This window comes from Lissotriton vulgaris, chromosome 9 (genome assembly GCF_964263255.1).
Source record: "Lissotriton vulgaris chromosome 9, aLisVul1.2, whole genome shotgun sequence".
NCBI lineage: Eukaryota > Metazoa > Chordata > Amphibia > Caudata > Salamandridae > Lissotriton > Lissotriton vulgaris.
Genome location: NC_141697.1, coordinates 460,584,227 through 460,602,892, shown reverse-complemented (window position 1 = coordinate 460,602,892; position 18,666 = coordinate 460,584,227). Strand labels below are relative to the sequence as shown.

Below are 18,666 nucleotides of genomic sequence, written 5' to 3'. Positions count from 1 at the left end.
AGACAGCAACCTTCCCGGAGAGCTGGAAGCACGCCAGGATCAACGCCTTACTCAAGAAACCCAAGGCGGACCCCAAGGACCTCAAGAACTTCCGGCCCATCTCCCTGTTGCCGTTCCCGGCAAAGGTCATCGAGAAGACCGTCAACGAACAACTGACCTGCTACCTCGAGGAGAACAACATCCTGGACCCTTCCCAGTCCGGGTTCCGCAGCAACCACAGCACCGAGACTGCCCTCATTGCAGCCACCGATGACATCAAGTCCCAGCTGGACAACGGTGAAACGGCGACCCTCATCCTCCCGGACCTGTTAGCCACCTTCGACACGGTCTATCACCACACACTACGAACACGCCTCCACAACGCTGGGATCCAAGAGAAGGCCCTGGAATGGACCACCTCCTTCCTCTCCGGCAGAACACAGAGCGTCCGCCTTCCCCTCTTCTGCTCAGAGGCCACCAAGATCATCTGCGGCGTACCCCAGGGCTCATCCCTCAGCCCAACTCTGTTTAACATCTACATGGCCCCACTCGCCCACGTTGCCCATCAGCACGACCTCAACATCCTCTCCTATGCCGATGACACCCAGCTGATACTCTCCCTCACCAAGGACCCCCACAGCTCCAAAACCAACCTTCACGAAGGAATGAAGGCCATTGCTGAATACATGAGGAGCAGCCGACTGAAGCAGAACTCGGACAAGACGGAGGTCCTTATCCTCGGATCCAACCCTTCGGCCTGGGACGACTCCTGGTGGCCGACCGCACTGGGAACCGCTCCAACACCCACCGACCATGCACGCAACCTAGGGGTCATCCTCGACTTCACCCTCCCCATGACTAAACAGGTCAACACTGTCTCCTCCTCCTGCTTCAACACCCTCCGCATGCTCCGTAGGATCTGCAAGTGGATCCCCACTGAAACAAGAACAGTCACCCAGGCCCTTGTCAGCAGTAGGTTGGACTATGGAAACGCCCTCTACGCAGGAGCCTCGGCCAAACTCATGGGACGGCTCCAACGCATCCAGAACGCCTCTGCACGCCTGATCCTCGACATCCCTCACCGCAGCCACATCACACCCCATCTGAGAGACCTGCACTGGCTCCCGGTCAACAAGAGGATAACCTTCAAGCTCCTCACCCACGCACACAAGGCACTCCACAACACCGGATCAACGTACCTCAACAGACGACTCACCTTCTACATCCCCACCCGCCAGCTACGCTCCTCTGACCTCGCCCTCGCTACAGTCCGCCTCTGCCGAAGAGCGACCTCAGGCGGCAGATCATTCTCCCACCTTCCCGCAAAGACCTGGAACCCCCTCCGCATCCACGTACGGCAGACCCAAGACCTGCTGACCTTCAGAAAACTCCTCAAGACCTGGCTTTTCGAGCAGTAGCAGCATTCCCCACCCCAGTGCCTTGAGACCCTCATGGGTGAGTAGAGTGCTTTGCAAATGATATGATTGATTGATTAAAATGAATGACCCCAGCAGCACTGGCAACCGGGGCGAAGCCCCGTCACAATGCACGGAGCACGCCTTAAAAAATGCACATAGTAACACACAATAAACACCTAATACGTTAAAATTCGATAAACTGTATAAATCGATAAGCAAACCATACACTTTCAATACATTGTAGCGCTACGCGCTATGTAAATTTGTCATACACCATAAATACAGTATACTACTCAGTATTAATATTGTAAGGAAGTACTTAGCTCTGCTGTAAGCAGCAAAGAATGAGGATGATGGGACTGTGCTCATAGCTTTTATTGGGGGCTAAGAGGGTGTGACTGATACAAAGCATCATGGACAATGTAGTTTGTGTTCACTAATTGAATGTTTTTATTGGCTGCTGTGATTTACACTAAAAGAAAGAGCTAGCATAATCCGAAGCCTCCGGTTCTGTAACAGAATTAAAGATGCATGAGGTGGATTCAAGACTAGAAGCCTTGGTATTCAGCGTGCACTCACATCTAAATGCACAGTTTGTGGGCTTCTAAGCAGTGCTTTGGGCACCAGCACTCATTATTTTACAAATTGAGCACGGAAAACAAGGATATTTATAAAATTATGAAGTGAAACTGTTGTCTCCCAGACGAACCTGCCCTACAACATCCGTTTTCCAAAAATCACGTTGTCCTTCCTGCCTCTCTCTACTGAAAAAGAAAAAAAACAGAAACACTAGACCGCCGTTAATCAAAATGCCTGGACAACGATACAAAAAAAACACAGCAGACATATTGGGTGTATTTCTACCAAAGTCGAATCTGCTAGCAGATTGAAAGGGTTCACCACACCTAACATGGCTGCTACCGGAAGTACCAACGTGCGTATGAAAACGGTTCTTTCGTCGAACGGATTTCTTTAGTCACCTTCCGTGACGTGTCGATCCACCAATCATAAACAAGAGGTTCCGGCCATCCATGGCAACTCCTTTGTGGGTCTAACAAATGGGCGGAGGTTATAAAGCTGTCAGTCAATGATAGGTCCCGCCCCCCCAGCTCAATGCCTTCTAGCTCTTTACGAGAGAAGGAGGCGGAGGAGGAAGCCCGACTAATCGATCTGCAGCAGTGGGTAGAGTTGGCGGTTGAAGGCCGAAGCGGCGAGCGTGAACCGGGCCGACGAACCGTGCCGAATCATACGCAGGCCTCTTGCATGCCTCTCTCTTTAGAGCCCGACTGATACCCACGATGTGAGTATTGATCATCGAAGAACAAAGTAGTCCCTCGGATGGTAGACAAAAATCTGGACTTCTCTTCTGCCAGATCGTGGCACTGATTTATATTTTGACAATAAGGCTTGGGTAGTGCCTCGGTTGGGCTGGCGAGCTTTGACTTCCCTGCCGGTGGGAGGCCCGCTCTTTCCCTAGTTGAGGGCCTCACCTCCACCTCCCGCTCTCTCCCCGCCTACCGACGCTTTTTGAAAAAGCCGCTGAGTTCCTATGAGAGAGACGTTCAAAATGGCGGCGCTGCGTGCCTTTAATGGGGGGGAGGGGTGGCCTGGCAGTGGCAGCTGAGCAAGGCGGTCTATTCCGCTGTGTTAACGGCAGAACCTTTTTAGGATGATTTTCATTCTTCCCTCCAAAAGACCGCATGGACTTCAGCCCACAGATGAGAGCGAACGTTATTGTCCTTTTTTTCCTCATCTAATTTTTGTGTGTGTGTTTTAACTCTTAGACGAGCGCGTCTTTTCGGCCTAAAATAAATCGTTATTTTTCTAAGTTTTTGAACATTGAGGAAGTCATTGTTTTGGTGCCAGGCATTAAGGACGGACCATTTCCTCTCAGTTGTTTTCCTGATTCAGTACTATGCATTTTTGACGTCACGTTTGCGATGTATGTATACTACGCGCGATGGGGTCTTTTCTATAAAACTGATCCTTTTGGTTGTTTTATTTCGTACCCATAAAATGCCTTCTATCAGCGATCCTAGTTATTCACCCTTTTCATTCAAGACTAAAGTCATTCTTTTGTGCTGGGAAGAATGTAGTAAGCAATTGACCGAAGCATAGGCACACGCTGGAAACGTGAAAATGCTGTATGTACACTTACTGGTGTGCAGTTTATTTAGTCTCCTCTTCCAACAGGATCTGTAATACTTGTGTCCACCTCTCAATAGTGTAAGGGCATCTTGCTCCCATTCCCCGAATTTATTTTACAATGCATCAGTTAAACAAAATATTGTGCATTTCCGGGGGTAAGTTACAAAAGAAGCCATTGGATAAAGACGTGTTTTATTTATTCCCTCAAAAACGTCTTTGAGCAAATACAGATGTGTAAACAGATGTTTTAAAAAATGTCTCGGGGGGGGGGGTGTATTTATACGAATATTTACTAATTTCAGAAATTTCTAGTCCTTTTCTGTATTACGGATCATGGTGGTATCAGACCCCAGGATATTACGGCACGGATTAGCATATTATGCACGGATAAGCACTTATGGGAAAATTGAGGCACTTTATTTTGCAAACATTTAAAAACACAATGCCTCCTGTGTCCGGCGAACACGAGTTAAACACAAATAAATGTGGTGCCCTTGCTGATGGTCTTGAGTTAAATGAGGCAGCTGGGGGTACTCTTCTGTGTTCACTGGTCAGTACCTGGATGAGTAGGGACTGGCCCCAGAGCACACACCCCTCCGGGCTCACCTAAAGCACTGATAGCTGAGCTGCCTCAAGCAAATTATTGTTTTGTTGTTTGCAACCAATTTAAGCTAGTAGAAGGGTGCTGCTATTGGCATAACCTTAATACACACAGCTCCATGTGCTCCTCGGAAAACTGGCGCTCTGGGCCCAGCACACCCATGCTAAAGGCCATCAAAAATGTAATGCCACCCAGGGCCCGCTGCATACCCTGTGTGCTGCAGGTTCAAATTACAAAACAATGAAATGCTCTCCTGAGCCCACCGCACAGGGGACAGACCAAAAACAAAAAAAAATTACTGCCACTATGGGCATGCCACTTGTGCAGCAGGCCCCAGAAAAAGCCCCACTGGGTCTGCTGCACACATGGTGCATATCAGGCCCTAAACATAAAAGTCAAATCTGGGCCACGACATTTAAAAAATGAAATGTACCCCTAGGCCCACCTCATACAGGGCACGCAGCGAGCTCAAAACATTTATGAATGTACCCCTGGGCCAGCCCTGTGTGGCGAGCCCGGAACAAACAAAAATGTCCACGGATGCACTATTAGCCGGGACCGAGATAACCACATACCTGGTGGTCTCAAAGTGGGTGAGGTCAGGTACAGCATGGTTATTTAGACTAACCGGAATGAACAGCAGGGCATGTGAAGAGTTAATAAACATCCAGTCACCTGTCTGCTGTGAGGACCCTGTTTCTATTAGCCCAGTGGAAAGCCACTGGACCGTGCAGGGGGGGGGGGGGGGGTCTGCATTCCTTTAAATTTTACAAAAGTTCAGATTTCACAGATTTATTGCAAATCTTGAAATCCTGGAGAGTGTCTAATTGGGACATAGTCCTGACCCGACAAGTGTCTCCTGTATTTGTGACGCTTTACTGCCCACAGGTCTCCACATGCTTTCCCAACCTGTACTCTGCATCATGAGAACAAAGGGCATCTGCTTCTAGCTGGTCTTAGACTGGTAGAACCTGTAACCTTTCCTCACGCTATTGTTTTGCCTTGCCGAGATGTCAAAAGCCATCTTTTTTCTCTCTGAGGTAGACGTTAACATGCTCCCCCATATCTTTTACGCAGGGCCATTGTGTGGTGTAAAGCAACACATTTTATGATTGTATTACTACCCTAATTTGTACCTTTTTTTATACCTATTCACACTACATTGACATAAGCACCAGTTTAATAATATCAAGATGAAGCACATACAGCAGTAAGCAACAGAAAAGTGACATATGTCAACATATACGCCCCTTTGAGTGAACGTGAGGCAAAAGCTTATCTATTTCTGTAGATTTGAGCAGGAGTCACAACAGCAGCACTACACTTGCAACATTGCAATTACATTTTGAGTATTACTCTGATAAACCCAAAAATGACCTGCCCATGTCTTTGTCTTGTGGAGCAAGTGTCCGAGATATAGCTTCAGCCAGCTCTAATTTGGGGCTGATGCCATCCCCGAAAATGTTGTCCTAAATAGGTAACTGTGCCACCCCATAACAGGCCCTTTTCGCTTTGAAATTAAATGAAATACCAGCATTTGTAAAGCGCACAGCTACTTCCGGAGAGGTTTCTGGGGGCCGTCGAAGATTAAGCGAGCTATTGCTCAGTTACATGGTTCTGGGCTAACTTGCCGCCGGCACCAGGTATCGAACCGTCAACACAATGGTCCCGAGTCAGGCACACATCTTCCACTTTGCAGGGTAAGTCCTCTATACTTCAGCCAGGTAAGCACTTTTTGAGAACTACATCACTATTAGGTCTATCCTTGGTGTACACTGAAATGTTGTCTTGAAAGACAAGACTCACTAGAAGCCCAACAAAACCTGTTTCATCATCCTCTGGAAGCATACACCTGCCGAAGCCAAACCAAAAGGCATTATAAGGATTCACTAGTTTTAAGCAGATAGATGCTATTCTCCTTATAGGTAATGCTCTTTATTGCATCCACCAATGAGTAACACAGCCACAATCCACCTGACTCAGTGGTTGCCTGGCATACCACCAACTTCTACTTGGTGCCTCAAAGACTCCATACAGTTAAAGGGGCAGTGGTAGATTGCAACCAACTGTCACAAGGGCAATAACGTTGGGGCATGCCAGATATCTGGATGCTGGTACTAAGGCGGGAGGGGCTACAAAACCAGTAATCAACAAGCATTGGAAATGCAATAGGTCTCGGATTTATTTGAGTTAGAGCTTATGGCATTGCAATAGGTCTCGGATTTATTTGAGTTAGAGCTTATGGCATTGCAAATGGCAATGTCTTTTAGCCATGTGTTATGGAGTGTATGCATGTGGTGTGTAGTGGAATTATGTGGGTTGGATTGAAATTGTAGCAATGGTGGCATGCTGCGCTTTAGATGAATATGTTTAAAAGTAAAGTGCACCATACTGCGATTGCTACAATAGTTAATTGTGAATGCGTTAACAATTGATGTGTGCACTGATGGCTGGTGGTGTGTGTGCCTGTAGAAATTGTTCACTGATGGCTGGTGGTGTGTGTGCTTGGTGGAAGCGGGCTGGAGGTGTGTGTGCCTGGTGAAAGCGTGCACTGACGGCTGGTGAAAGCATTCACTTTCGCTGGTGTTGTGTGTGTTTGGTGAAAGCGTGCACTGACGTTTGGTGTTGTGTGCCTGGTGGAAGCCTGCACTGACTGCTGGTGGTGTTTATGCCCAGTGAAAGCGTGCACTGAGGGATGGTGGTTTTTTGTGCCTGGTGAAAGCGTGCACTGATGGCTGGTGGGGTGTGGTTGTGGGTGGTGAGTGTGTGGTCTTATGTGTGTGTGGTGGACTTAGTTCGAGTGTTCTTACCCTGCACTCACACACTGCCCCTACGCCCTCACACACTGCTCACCCTGCACACTCACACACTGTTCACTCTGCACTCACTGTCACTCTGCACTCGCTGTCACTCTGCACTCGCTGTCGCTCTGCACTCGCTGTCGCTCTGCACTCGCTGTCGCTCTGCACTCGCTGTCGCTCTGCACTCGCTGTCGCTCTGCACTCGCTGTCGCTCTGCACTCGCTGTCGCTCTGCACTCGCTGTCGCTCTGCACTCGCTGTCGCTCTGCACTCGCTGTCGCTCTGCACTCGCTGTCGCTCTGCACTCGCTGTCGCTCTGCACTCGCTGTCGCTCTGCACTCGCTGTCGCTCTGCACTCGCTGTCGCTCTGCACTCGCTGTCGCTCTGCACTCGCTTAATGGCTTGAGTCCTATTTCAAAGCTAAGCGCAGTTAAACCTTGTACGGTCTGTGTATGCCGGTCTTTTGGGCATTATCCTTATTGCCTGACAACTTGAAACTCCATTGTGTGGACCGCTGCACAAACGTTTTATTAGCGTTTGCTTTCACACAATAGCACCGGTAACCGATGGCAGTATGAACAGATTAGTACACCCTGCAGATGTTGCACGTAGACCGCACAACACAAGCCTCAAGTAACTTCTAGCCCACAACCGGAAGCATCGAATTCTCAAACTCCTCGGGTGCCCCCGAATAAAGACACCGACTCCATGTGTTTTTCTTTGCGTTCCGGGACCGTAAATCCTACAATTGTATTACTGAGTCTGAACATTTTTGATAAATAAGAGAACACAACTAAGACCTTCCAGAGTCAACCGCTTTATGTTACAGATACTGAATCTCGAACATTAATTCGACAATGCAGACCATGAAAGGGTTCATGTACCACAATATCTCACTTCCCGTCGGTGTGGGAGTCTGTGTTTTGAAGAAGAGCTGTGACTTAGCTCTCGCACACATTCAAAGGATGCCTGGAAAATGCCTCATCTTTAAGTACGAAACAACAAAACTGGGTCCTGGCTCTTAACCAGCAAGGCAAAGCCAAATACAACTAATCTAACACAACTGCCAGTACTGGGCTCACTCAATTTTTAATGGCCAGAGATCTGTTCTGAACAAAACATATCAGTCTGATGTAACTTTTGTTACTGGTTTATTTTAATCATTTTTTTCTGATTATTTTTCATTTTTTCAAAAAACCTTTCTTGTGCATATACAAAATATATACAAAATATGTACAAATAGATACAGATTTTACAAAACAGATCATACAACACTAAGCGACACATCCACACTGAATCATTCTCACTACAGACAGACCATTCACATTCACTAGAACAAAACAACATATACCTCTGAGGTACAGGCCCGTGTCAATATGAATATTTCATTAAGCCAAAAAGATGAAATACAGTCTACATTGTCATTTATGATTTTGAAAACATCAAATTCAATCAGAACAGATCGTATTTTGTCTTGGGTAAGTTTTTTTGATTTTTATGGCTGACACTGGACCTACGGGGTCAACGCTTTTCGAACCCCCTATTGCGGAGTTCTCCTCAGGACCTAAACAAGAAAATAGGAATGTGAGATCTTTTGTTGGATTCACATTAAACTAAGTTTAACTTGTAGAGGCAATCTAGCTCTTAAATGCTTACCCAGTCTTAGTGTGATATTAGCTTAGCCAGGCTTTCTATGTGTGGTGAAGGACGAGTCCTTTCTCCAGCTGTCACATTAATCAAAGGTGCCCTCGGTTGAGCTGCAGGAAGAATGTAAAATTACTCGTACTGCATTTGCCCTGTTCGTGTGCAATTGCACAGGAATATTTAGTTCTTGGAAAGCACACTTCATCTTCCGAACGTTTTCTTGCAAAGGCAGGGCAGCGCGTTGCCGGTCTTTCCAAATGAGCTTACTAAGTGAATCTAACAAAAGTCATGTGATCACGCAAATTTTAAAGTTACATACACCTTTAGAATATCTCAAAAACGTTTTAGAATCGTTCCATTCACATAAAGCCAAATAGACTTTGATCTGGCAGTAGACAAGGGTTTCATATTAATTTAGACTGCCAGAAAAACTGAAATGGGTAATTGCTTCCAAAATGGTCATAGAGTTAGCTACTGCTTGTGCAAAGCATTGTGGTTGTGGCAGTCCCCACTTCTTATGCCTGGCTTGATGTAATTAAGGTCCAGGTATACCAAATGATGGACCCTGCGGGGGGAGACCAGATATTTAGTGAAGAGGGAGGATTTTTCAACACTTTAACCAAGAGTCCCTTTGTAAATTTCTGAGATTTCATTCAGCCTTGATATTGCAGTGTTATATTTCATTATGAGAAATGCTTCCCGCTGTGCTAGTTTTAATTCCATATCTCCTCCTCCTGGGTCGCGTTCAATTTTGGAAATGATCGTCCAGCGTAGGTCATTTTCTTTGTGTTCATGTGAACTCCGATGTTGGACCAGAGGTGCATTCGGTACTTGTTTTCTGATTCTTGACTTATGCTGGGTAATTCTCTGCCTTGCATCCTGTGTAGTTTTTCCAATATATAATTTTGGACATGGGCACCAAATCCCATAGACTACGTTTTTTGTTAGGCGATTGGTGAAAGTCAAATGTTTCCAGTATATTCTGTCAAAGCTGAAGACTGTGCCTTCCTCCGTTGATTCACAACAGGAACAGTTCCCGCATCTGTGGTGTCCAACCACTGGGGGTAATCCCATCATTCCTCTTAGTGTCAACTTGGGTTCACGTGGTAAAGCTGCTTTCACAATAAGATTCGCCACGCTTTTCTCTTTTTTTGTATGCAAAAAGAGGGGGGTCCAGTAACTCGCAGTGTAGGTGTTTTACCAAATGCCAATTTTGCAAGACCAACCTATGTAGTTGGTGTGTTGGAACCGAAAGTTGTCACACAAACAATCCTTTTCAATTCCTGTCGTGTTTTCTTTTCCAACAAAGTCTCTCTCGGGACCCACCATGCCCTTCTTAAGGAGTGTTTTAAGAGTTTTTTGGGGTACCCTCTTTCGAGTAGCCATTCCATTAACCCATTAGCATGTGTGAAATATTCCTCCTTACTGGAACAATTTCTCCGAATTCTTAAAAACTGTCCGAAGGGTAAGTTTTGTTTGAGGCTCCTAGGGTGGTGGCTGGTAAAATGTAATGCTTTATTTCGGTCAGTGGGTTTCCGAAATAAAGTTGTCCCGAGTGTGCCCTCTGTTGCATACACTTGGACATCCAAAAACGTGATGTTCTTATTAGATGCAATGTGGCTAAATTTAATGTCCTCTGTTCTCATGTTGAGCCATGTCATGAATTCAGTTAATTTATCCTGTGTTCGCGACCAGATGAAAAAAACGTCGTCAATATACCGCATATATTTTGTAATATGTGCAGCAAATGGATTATTGTTATATATGAATCTATCTTCATATAGACCCATGAACAGGACCGCTAACTCCGGTGCGAAGGGGCAGCCCATTGCTACCCCCTTAATTTGATAGAAGAAATCGGTATCAAATTGAAAGTAATTTTTTTGCAACGCAAATTTAGCCAATCTCAAGATGAAATTAGTTGGTACTCTAGTGGGTTGCTCCCTTTGTTCCAAAAAGAGCTCCAGGGGTGGGGAATTCCTATCTCCCGACGCCTGAGACATCTAGATTTCTTAGGAGGGCAAGAGGTTTTAATTAGCATTTTGTCCAATGGACAAGTAGACAGTTTTATGGCAATCCGATACACAGCTGTTCAACCCTGTAGGTCACAGCCGGTTAATAAGTTGCTCTGAGTAGTTTATTGGCAGTGAAAGAGTGAATGCAAAAGTTGGGGCCTGCACTTTAATTTCCCCAGAACAGAACAACAAAATGATAAAGCAGAGCTCAAAGTTGGAGCCAGCTCGATAAGCTCGTGTGGCTTCCAGGCCCTCCCCTGTTCCTTTTATTTTCTTCAAGCATGAGACAAACAGCAATGGCATGTAAGAGGCTGCCTTATCTGCCACTTGGCCCCTTGCTCTGACTTGAACTGTATGACCCCTTCCTTGTATTCTCTGCTCCACTCCTGGGCCTCATGGCTCCAATATCCCTGCTCATCTTCAACTCACTTTGCTTTCCCTTCTCATGCACCCAACCCCCCCCCCCCCATTGCACTTTGCCTTTCCTGTACACCTTGTTACACCTGGTGCCTAACCCCACCCCACCACCCTCCCCGCCCTCTGACATCCTGACCCGCTCCCCTTGGCCTCTCATATCTTACGTCATCAAGGGCTTACATTAAAGCTCATTAGTTTCCCCATGGGCTTTCATGCAGGCCTAAGCCCCCCCCCCCCCCCCCCAATTCTGTCCTTGCACTAGGCCTCTCATCTCCCTTTGTGCCTGCACCAGGGGCATTGTGAACACACCGCTGTAGGAACTACAGCAGTTGTGGAGTTTTTGATGGGCCTCTTCAGTCTGCAGGTCCGCAGACAAAGGCCCATAATGGGAGTGAAAGGGTGAATGGATAGATGCATGTATGAATAAGTGAAAGGGTGGATGTATAAATGCATGGATGAATATGTGCAAGAGTGGATGATAGATGCATAAATTAAGGAGTAAAATGGTGAATGGATAGATGCATGGATGAATGAGTGAAAGGCTGGATGGATGGATGAATGAGTGGAGTGTAAGGGTGGATGTTTAGATCCATAAATGAATGAATAAATGAGTGAAAGGGTGGATGGAAAGGTGCATGTATGAATAAGTGAAAGGGTGGATGTATAGATGCATGAATTAATACGTGCAAGAGTGGATGATAGATGCATACATTAATTAGTGAAAAGGTGAATCAATGGGTGAAAGGCTGATGGATAGATGAATGAGTGGAGTGAAATGGTGACTGGATAGATGCATGAATGAATGAGTGGATGGATGTAAGGATGGATGTGTGAAAGAATGGTAGGATAAGTGTAAGGGTGAGTGGATGGGTGGGTTGAAAGTGAATTGATGAGTGAAAGGATGGACAGCTTATTGAAAGGGTGAGAGAGTAGATGAATAGATTGCTGACGGTGGGGGGTGGATGGACAGTTGAGTGTAAAGGTGGATGGAGGGATTAGTGAAAGGGTGGATGGATATATGAGCGAAACAGAAGATGTATGGGTGAACGGGTGGATAGATGAGCGAAAGCATAAGTGGAGGAAGTGAAAGGGTAGGTGGATAGATGAGTGAAAAGGATGGATTGGATGAGTGGATGGATGGATGAGTTAAAGGGTGGATGAATAGGAGTGAAAAGGATGTATGGGGTGAAAGGATGGGTGAGCAAAAGGATGGATGAGTGAAAGGAAGGCGGGATGGATCCGTTGAATCAATAGGTTTGGGAATGGCAGGATAGGCTTTAGCAGCTACAGTAGAGGTGGAGCTCTTGATGGGCCTCTTCTGTCTGAAGCTCGGCTGACCAAGACTCGTAAATAATTTGAAAGGATGAATGGATGTGTGGGTGAAAGGATGAGTAAGTAGAAGTGTGGCTAGCTAGATGGATGGATGAATGAGTGACCGCAATGGTTGAATGATGGGGATGTTGGATGGACAAAGGATGTTATAATGAAGGAAAGGGTGAATGAGTGGATGCGTTACAGGGCGTAAGGATTAGAGAGCGAAAGGATGGATGAGTGAAAGGATAAATAGATGGATGAGTGGAAGGATGGATTCGTCGAAGGGTGGAAGGATGAGTGAAAGGGAGGGTGGATAGATGGAGTGAAAAGATGGATGGATGGTTGAAATGGATAGGTTTGGAGATGGATGGGTAGGTTTGGATATGGATGTGTGGATGGACTGACAGATGAACAGATGGACGAACAGATTGGTGAAAGGCTAATGGATAAAAGAATGAATAGGTGCCAATGTAAAGGTGAAATGCTAGATATCAGTGGGTGAAAGGATGAATTGATAGATGCTTAGATGGAAGAGACAAGAGAGCTGTTCTGGAGAGGATTCCAATGACTTTGTTTTCACTTGCTTGGTGTCATAAGAACTTTGGCTCAATGGGGGGGTGGTATTACATTTTCGGGTTACTCACTTGGCCTACTCTATGCCCCTTTCTCTAACTTGGGATTATCAGGTTAGCGTGGTGCTGTTTGCCAGCGCGTTCTTACTAGACAGCTGATATTTGGCCTCATAAAGGCCACATTGCCATAGAAATTCCTGGCACTGAACAAAACTACTTTCTTAAAGAGCACAATGCCGTCACACACAATGAAGCCAGCTCCCAGATAGGAAGAGATAGCATTTTAATAAAAACAAAAGGTCTTGGTTAACTAAAATTTTATTAGGGGCTAAAATGTTAGTCACGAAAGTGCACCCATGATATGTCCTTGTATTAATGCATATTTACGTTTTTCATGAATGCACATGAATTTCCTTAAGTATGCCAGGAAACCTTAGTCCTAGAAAATATTTGTGAATTGCATCTTAGCATGAGCAAATATGAAAATGCCCCAGCGGAAATCTGTTGAGTGTGTACAAGTTCACTTTTTCTCCAACCACATTTTTCCCAGCCCTGGAAGAAACTTTATTTCTGCCGTTGTCAGGGGTAAGTTTCCGACCTTTTGAGTATGGGAAAAGATAAGAGGAAAGAGCTGGTGAAAACCTCAAATTCAAATCCTTCTATAGTATTAGCCTGACATAACCAGAGGGTATTATCAGAGCTCTTCTATAAAGAGATTGCAGCCATTATTTGACGGCGCACTACATGGTACCAAAGGGACAAGTGGATTTTGTTACAGGACAAGTAGATTTATGAAGCTACTTGTCCCATGAACAAGTACATATTTCATTAAATTCCACACCCCTGGAGCTCCAAAGTTTCTAAAGCCTGTTCCTGCGGAATTTGTGTGTATGACACGACATCCATTGTCACCATTAGTTGGTATGTCTCATCAAATTTGATAGATGTTATTCGATTGATGATTGCCGTCGTGTCTTTTAGATGTGCTGGGACCGTTTCGACAAATTGTTTAAAAAAATGGTCGATGTATTTTGATACTGGCTCCGTCAGAGATTCACATCCTGAAATGATTGGACGGCCAGGGGGATCATTTGGATCTTTATGCATCTTTGGCAAGACATAAAATATGGGAGTCCTAGGGTTCTTATTTTGAAGGAAAGCAAATTCTTTCGGTCCAAGTATACCAAGGTCAAAGCCTGCTTGCAGGATAATGAAAAGCTAGTTTTGTAACTTTGACCTGGTTATAGATCGTCAAGCTGCCGTTTGACCTCCTTCTTATACCTGTTAATATCCCACAGGACAACTGCGCCCCCTTTGTCCGCTTGTTTTATTATTAGCGATTTATAATTTTTTAAGGAAAAAATGGCGTCCTTTTCACTCTTAGGTAGATTGAATTTCACAAATTGTTTTTTCTTTTCGAGGGCATTTATCCCAGATAATATCGCTCGCTCAAAGGTAATAACCTCTTTGGGGGTTTTGTTGATTGGTGGACAGAAAGTAGATTTTAGGCGGAGTCCTGTGGTTTCGGTGTTTAACTCTGGTGTATCTCTGAAAAAAGTTTTCAGGCGTATTTTCCTGCAAAATTCACTTGCTTCCAATTTCATTTTGACAAAATCCGTTGGTCGGACGGACACGTAGGAGAGACCCTTTTCAAGCACAGCTATTTCAGAACTAGATAGGACTCGGTCAGATAGATTGAACAAAGATGATGGTGTTAGCTCCTGTAATATTGGCGTCTGGTCCTCATCTCCCATGGTTGGCATCCTGGACGCGAACGGCCTCTTCCCCGCTGTTGGCCTCTGCCTAAAAAATGGTTGGGGATTTTGTTGTTGATTTTGTTGGTTAATCCTGGTTGCTGTATTATTCCGTGAGTCAGAATTATCCGTCTCCCCTCCCGAAGAGGAGGTGTCCTAAAATGTTAGGAACTTATTTCTTGAGCGTCCCTGATTATCCTGAAAAAACCTTCTTTGTGTTGGTCGAGTATAGAAGTCCTGCTGTAAGTATGGGTATACTACCTCTAACGAAAAATTATTTTTATCAAGTTCGTACTTGTTCCCTTTCTGGGTTACAGTATAATCCTTGAATTCTTGGATTTCCTTTTCAATTTTCTCCAGGAGATTTTTTGAGTCAGCGATTAGTTGGTTATTTTGTATTTCCATCTCTAAAGCTGCAATTTCTTGAAGTTGTTTGAGAGAGATCCTGTGTGCCGTTTCTACTGTAAGGACCATCAGGTCCCTACTACATTTAGTCTCAATACCACTGAATCCTTTTTTATATTCAGGGTAGTCGATAAACACCATGGGGGTATTACGGATTTGTAAACCTGATGGAATTGTCCCTGCTTGCAAATGTAGCACAAGAAAATGACCAGGTAAATCGGTCCTTATCTGTTTTTTTCGCAGCCTAATTAATTTATCCGATTCGTTTTGAGTTTTTGCATTGGAACTTAAGGTGGCAGAAGCAAACACCGGTGGTGCCCTAATAAGATTTTGAATGTGTTCTTCGCTATACGCAAAGGTGTCTTTCTCAGACATGCTATACAAAAAGTGCACTGGACAGATAGCTTTAAGACGAAGACAATTAACAAAAACACAACTTAAATCATATGCACTTGGACAAAAGACCACACTTAATGACAATGAACCTCTAGGTGTGAAAGGTGTATACCTACCTCGAGTGACTTCGCGAGCAGCTGCCCGCCCTGAATCGAAACAACAAAACTGGGTCCTGGCTCTTAACCAGCAAGGCTAAGCCAAATGCAACTAAACTAACACAACTGCCAGTACTGGGCTCATTTAATTTTTAATGGCCAGAGATCTGTGATGAACAAAACATATCAGTCTGATGTAACATTTGTTACTGGTTTATTTAAATCATTTTTTCTGATTATTTTTCATTTTTTCAAAAAACCTTTCTTGTGCATATACAAAATATATACAAAATATGTACAAATAGATTCAGTTCATACAACACTAAGCGACACATCCACACTGAATCATTCTCACTACAGACAGACCATTCCCACTACAGACAGACCATTCCCATTCACTAGAACAAAACAACATAATACCTGCTCTCTCATTATTGGAATTGCAAGACTCCTTCAAACAGGACGGGGAGTCCCAGATAGGGGCAAACTCTGAGTAATACCCAATCCCCCATCTACATCTGACCGTAAACCAAATATCCAAGGCAAACCTAAGAACCTTCAGACGCACCCGTTTAAAGAACCGTGGTGCCCCAAACTTGTATAGAAAATCTTCTCCACTGCCTCCATTGTAACCATTTCGCCCAATAGCCTCCCCCATGATGACTCGTCGGGTTTTACCAGCAACATCCGGATATTTTTATGCTGGAAGGCGATAGCAAGCCCTCCCCGTATGAGCCTGAGTCTCAACTTTTTTTAACAGTTGAGCTCCCTTTTTAGCCTAAATAAAGCTACCAATTTTACTTTGGATATTACTGATGTCCTTACTGGGGAACGCTAAAGGGATCGTATTAAATAGGTATGTCAACTTGGGGAGGATGACCAGCTTCACCAGGTTAACCCTACCAAAGATTGTCAATGAGAGGTTCTTCCATCTGGAAAATAAACTCATCTCTTTACTGTCTTTGACACATTTTGTGTTCTGCAGACCCCACTTGGTGAGAGCGCAGTAACATAGCCGTCATTTAATGCTTGAGTACAAACAGAACATTTGTCGTCGGGATAGATCCCAGGATAGAAAAAACAGTATTTATCAGGCCTTAAAAAATAATGTACATGTGATCGTATCTGCAATACTCTACTCGACCTAATTTTAATGCACTTGATCCATAAACTGGTCTCTCATGGTGTGATCCTGGGCAAATATTTTGTTCACCAAGTCTGCGTTTTTCTGTATGTGAAAGAGCACCTAAATATTCGTGTTCAGAATGTTTGCTGCACAAAAACCCATGTTTGATTTAATAGATAAAACTTTCCCCCTGCATATGACTAATCTAGCCTGAATTTAGGGTACACATGACACCGACTTGCCTCTTTAGCATTGTCATCAGGGCGTCGCAGGAATGTTTCTCAGTTCTTGTTTAAAAACTCTTTTGGTAAATATATTTCTAAAGCATTGTGGTAGCATACTGTAATTTAAAGGCAACACATTTTCCATTGAAAAGGAAACAAACATTTCCACTGACGTATTAATAAAACTATGTAGTGACAAATATTTGCTAAGAACAGATTTCCACACATTCTTTTGCACATCAGCAAGTGTTTTGATCCTGTTAAAATCTTGTTCCCATTTCACTTCAGTGACACAAAAAACCGTTTCTGACTGCTGATGCATTAATTATCGAGACAGTTCACTTAAAAAAAATCTACCTGCAATCAGAGAAAGAAGTAAACACCAATAACCAGCAGCAGTTTGTAAGAAGACCGAAGCTAACGTTTGACCAGTGTTAGAACAAACGACAAATGTGACCATATAAAAACAAGATTTAAAGACTTCTTTAGTGCACATCCACTTTCAGAATGACCAGAAAACCGGTTATTTGTCTGTTCAAGCTCTCTCCTGAATTGGACAGTAGGCGATAAAATAAATCCCCCTTATATAGTGAGTGGGCGAGTAGATTTTGCTACACCTTAGTCATTGGTACGGTTTTATTTTTGGAATTTTGCACAATGTAGTCCTATTTCTACATTTATTTATTGCGTTGCCATTCTCATAACGGAGTATCTTCATATGGCCGTGTGCTCCTCTGGAGAGCAACCAAAGGAAATGCTCTCGGAAAATTAACTGTTTAATGCCTGTGCGCTGACTTTGTGCTTGGGTGACTACAATAGCATACTTGAGGCAGACATTGGATTTGCCAGTTAGTGTTTTTAATGTCTTTGTTGTCAATGTCTCTTTTACCTACTAGAAGGCCTTGTCCAACCAAAGGCAATGCAGCCCTTCCCATTCATCCATAAGGAGTGATGCTGTTAAGGTGTTAAATCAAAAGCATGTTGTCCGCATATAATACACCAGATTTTCTGAACCATCACCCCTTTGAAAACCCTTTTATGCCAATCAGTTATTCTGCTGGCAGCTCCATCACTAAAGCAAAGTGCATATGGGAGAGTGGACATCCCTTTCATGCACTATTTTCCGTTAGGAACGGGGCTGAAAGGGATCAATTAACTCGTACTAGATTGTGCAGTATCCAGTTAGTCTCATAGGAGTATGATTGTCATGTAAAAAAAAGGTTTGAAGACGATGACCAGTTCTTTTAAGAAATTAATTTGAGAGCCAGACAGACTGTTCTCCGCGGAATCCAGGTTTGACAACTTGGCTAGGTCCGTGTGGAAAGGAGTGGCTGTCATTAGAGCCTATCAATGTCTGAAGGCAGGAAGTGTGTGAAGGCTTGTTTAGTCCTTGCTAAAGTTTTACTGCAGACTTTCCAGAAACAAAGTGAGAAAGTGCTTTGATAAAAGCTGGTTGTTTGGCGTTTTGCTGTGGTCAGTAGCCTTTAAGGTTATATTGTATGTGCATAGATTATTGGAGGTGGAGGGACTCCTTATCTACCCCCTAGTGTTGCGTTGATAACGGTGTTGGGCTGCTTTCTACTTTGCTTTTGCTTACTGGAAGGAGGTGCCCTCCAACGTGCTATTGTATGAAAACTGAACTTTTTACATCAGTTGCAGGTGGCTGGTTGTAAAACCTTTTGGAATGCCCCTGACTTTCAAAGTAGGAAGTGTACTTCTTTGCTCTTTTTTTCCGTGTTAAGCAATGTTCATACATTA

General features: G+C 44.3%; 1 protein-coding gene across 1 annotated transcript in view; it reads left to right on the top strand.

The window, feature by feature from the left end:
* Positions 1-2,498: 2,498 nt before the first annotated feature.
* Positions 2,499-18,666, top strand: part of CDCA4 (cell division cycle associated 4) — a 30,490-nt gene continuing 14,322 nt past the window's right edge. Inside the window, exon 1 of the mRNA XM_086937913.1 lies at positions 2,499-2,697. The gene's annotated coding sequence lies outside the window, so the exon portion shown is untranslated. The remainder of the gene's footprint in view (positions 2,698-18,666) is intronic.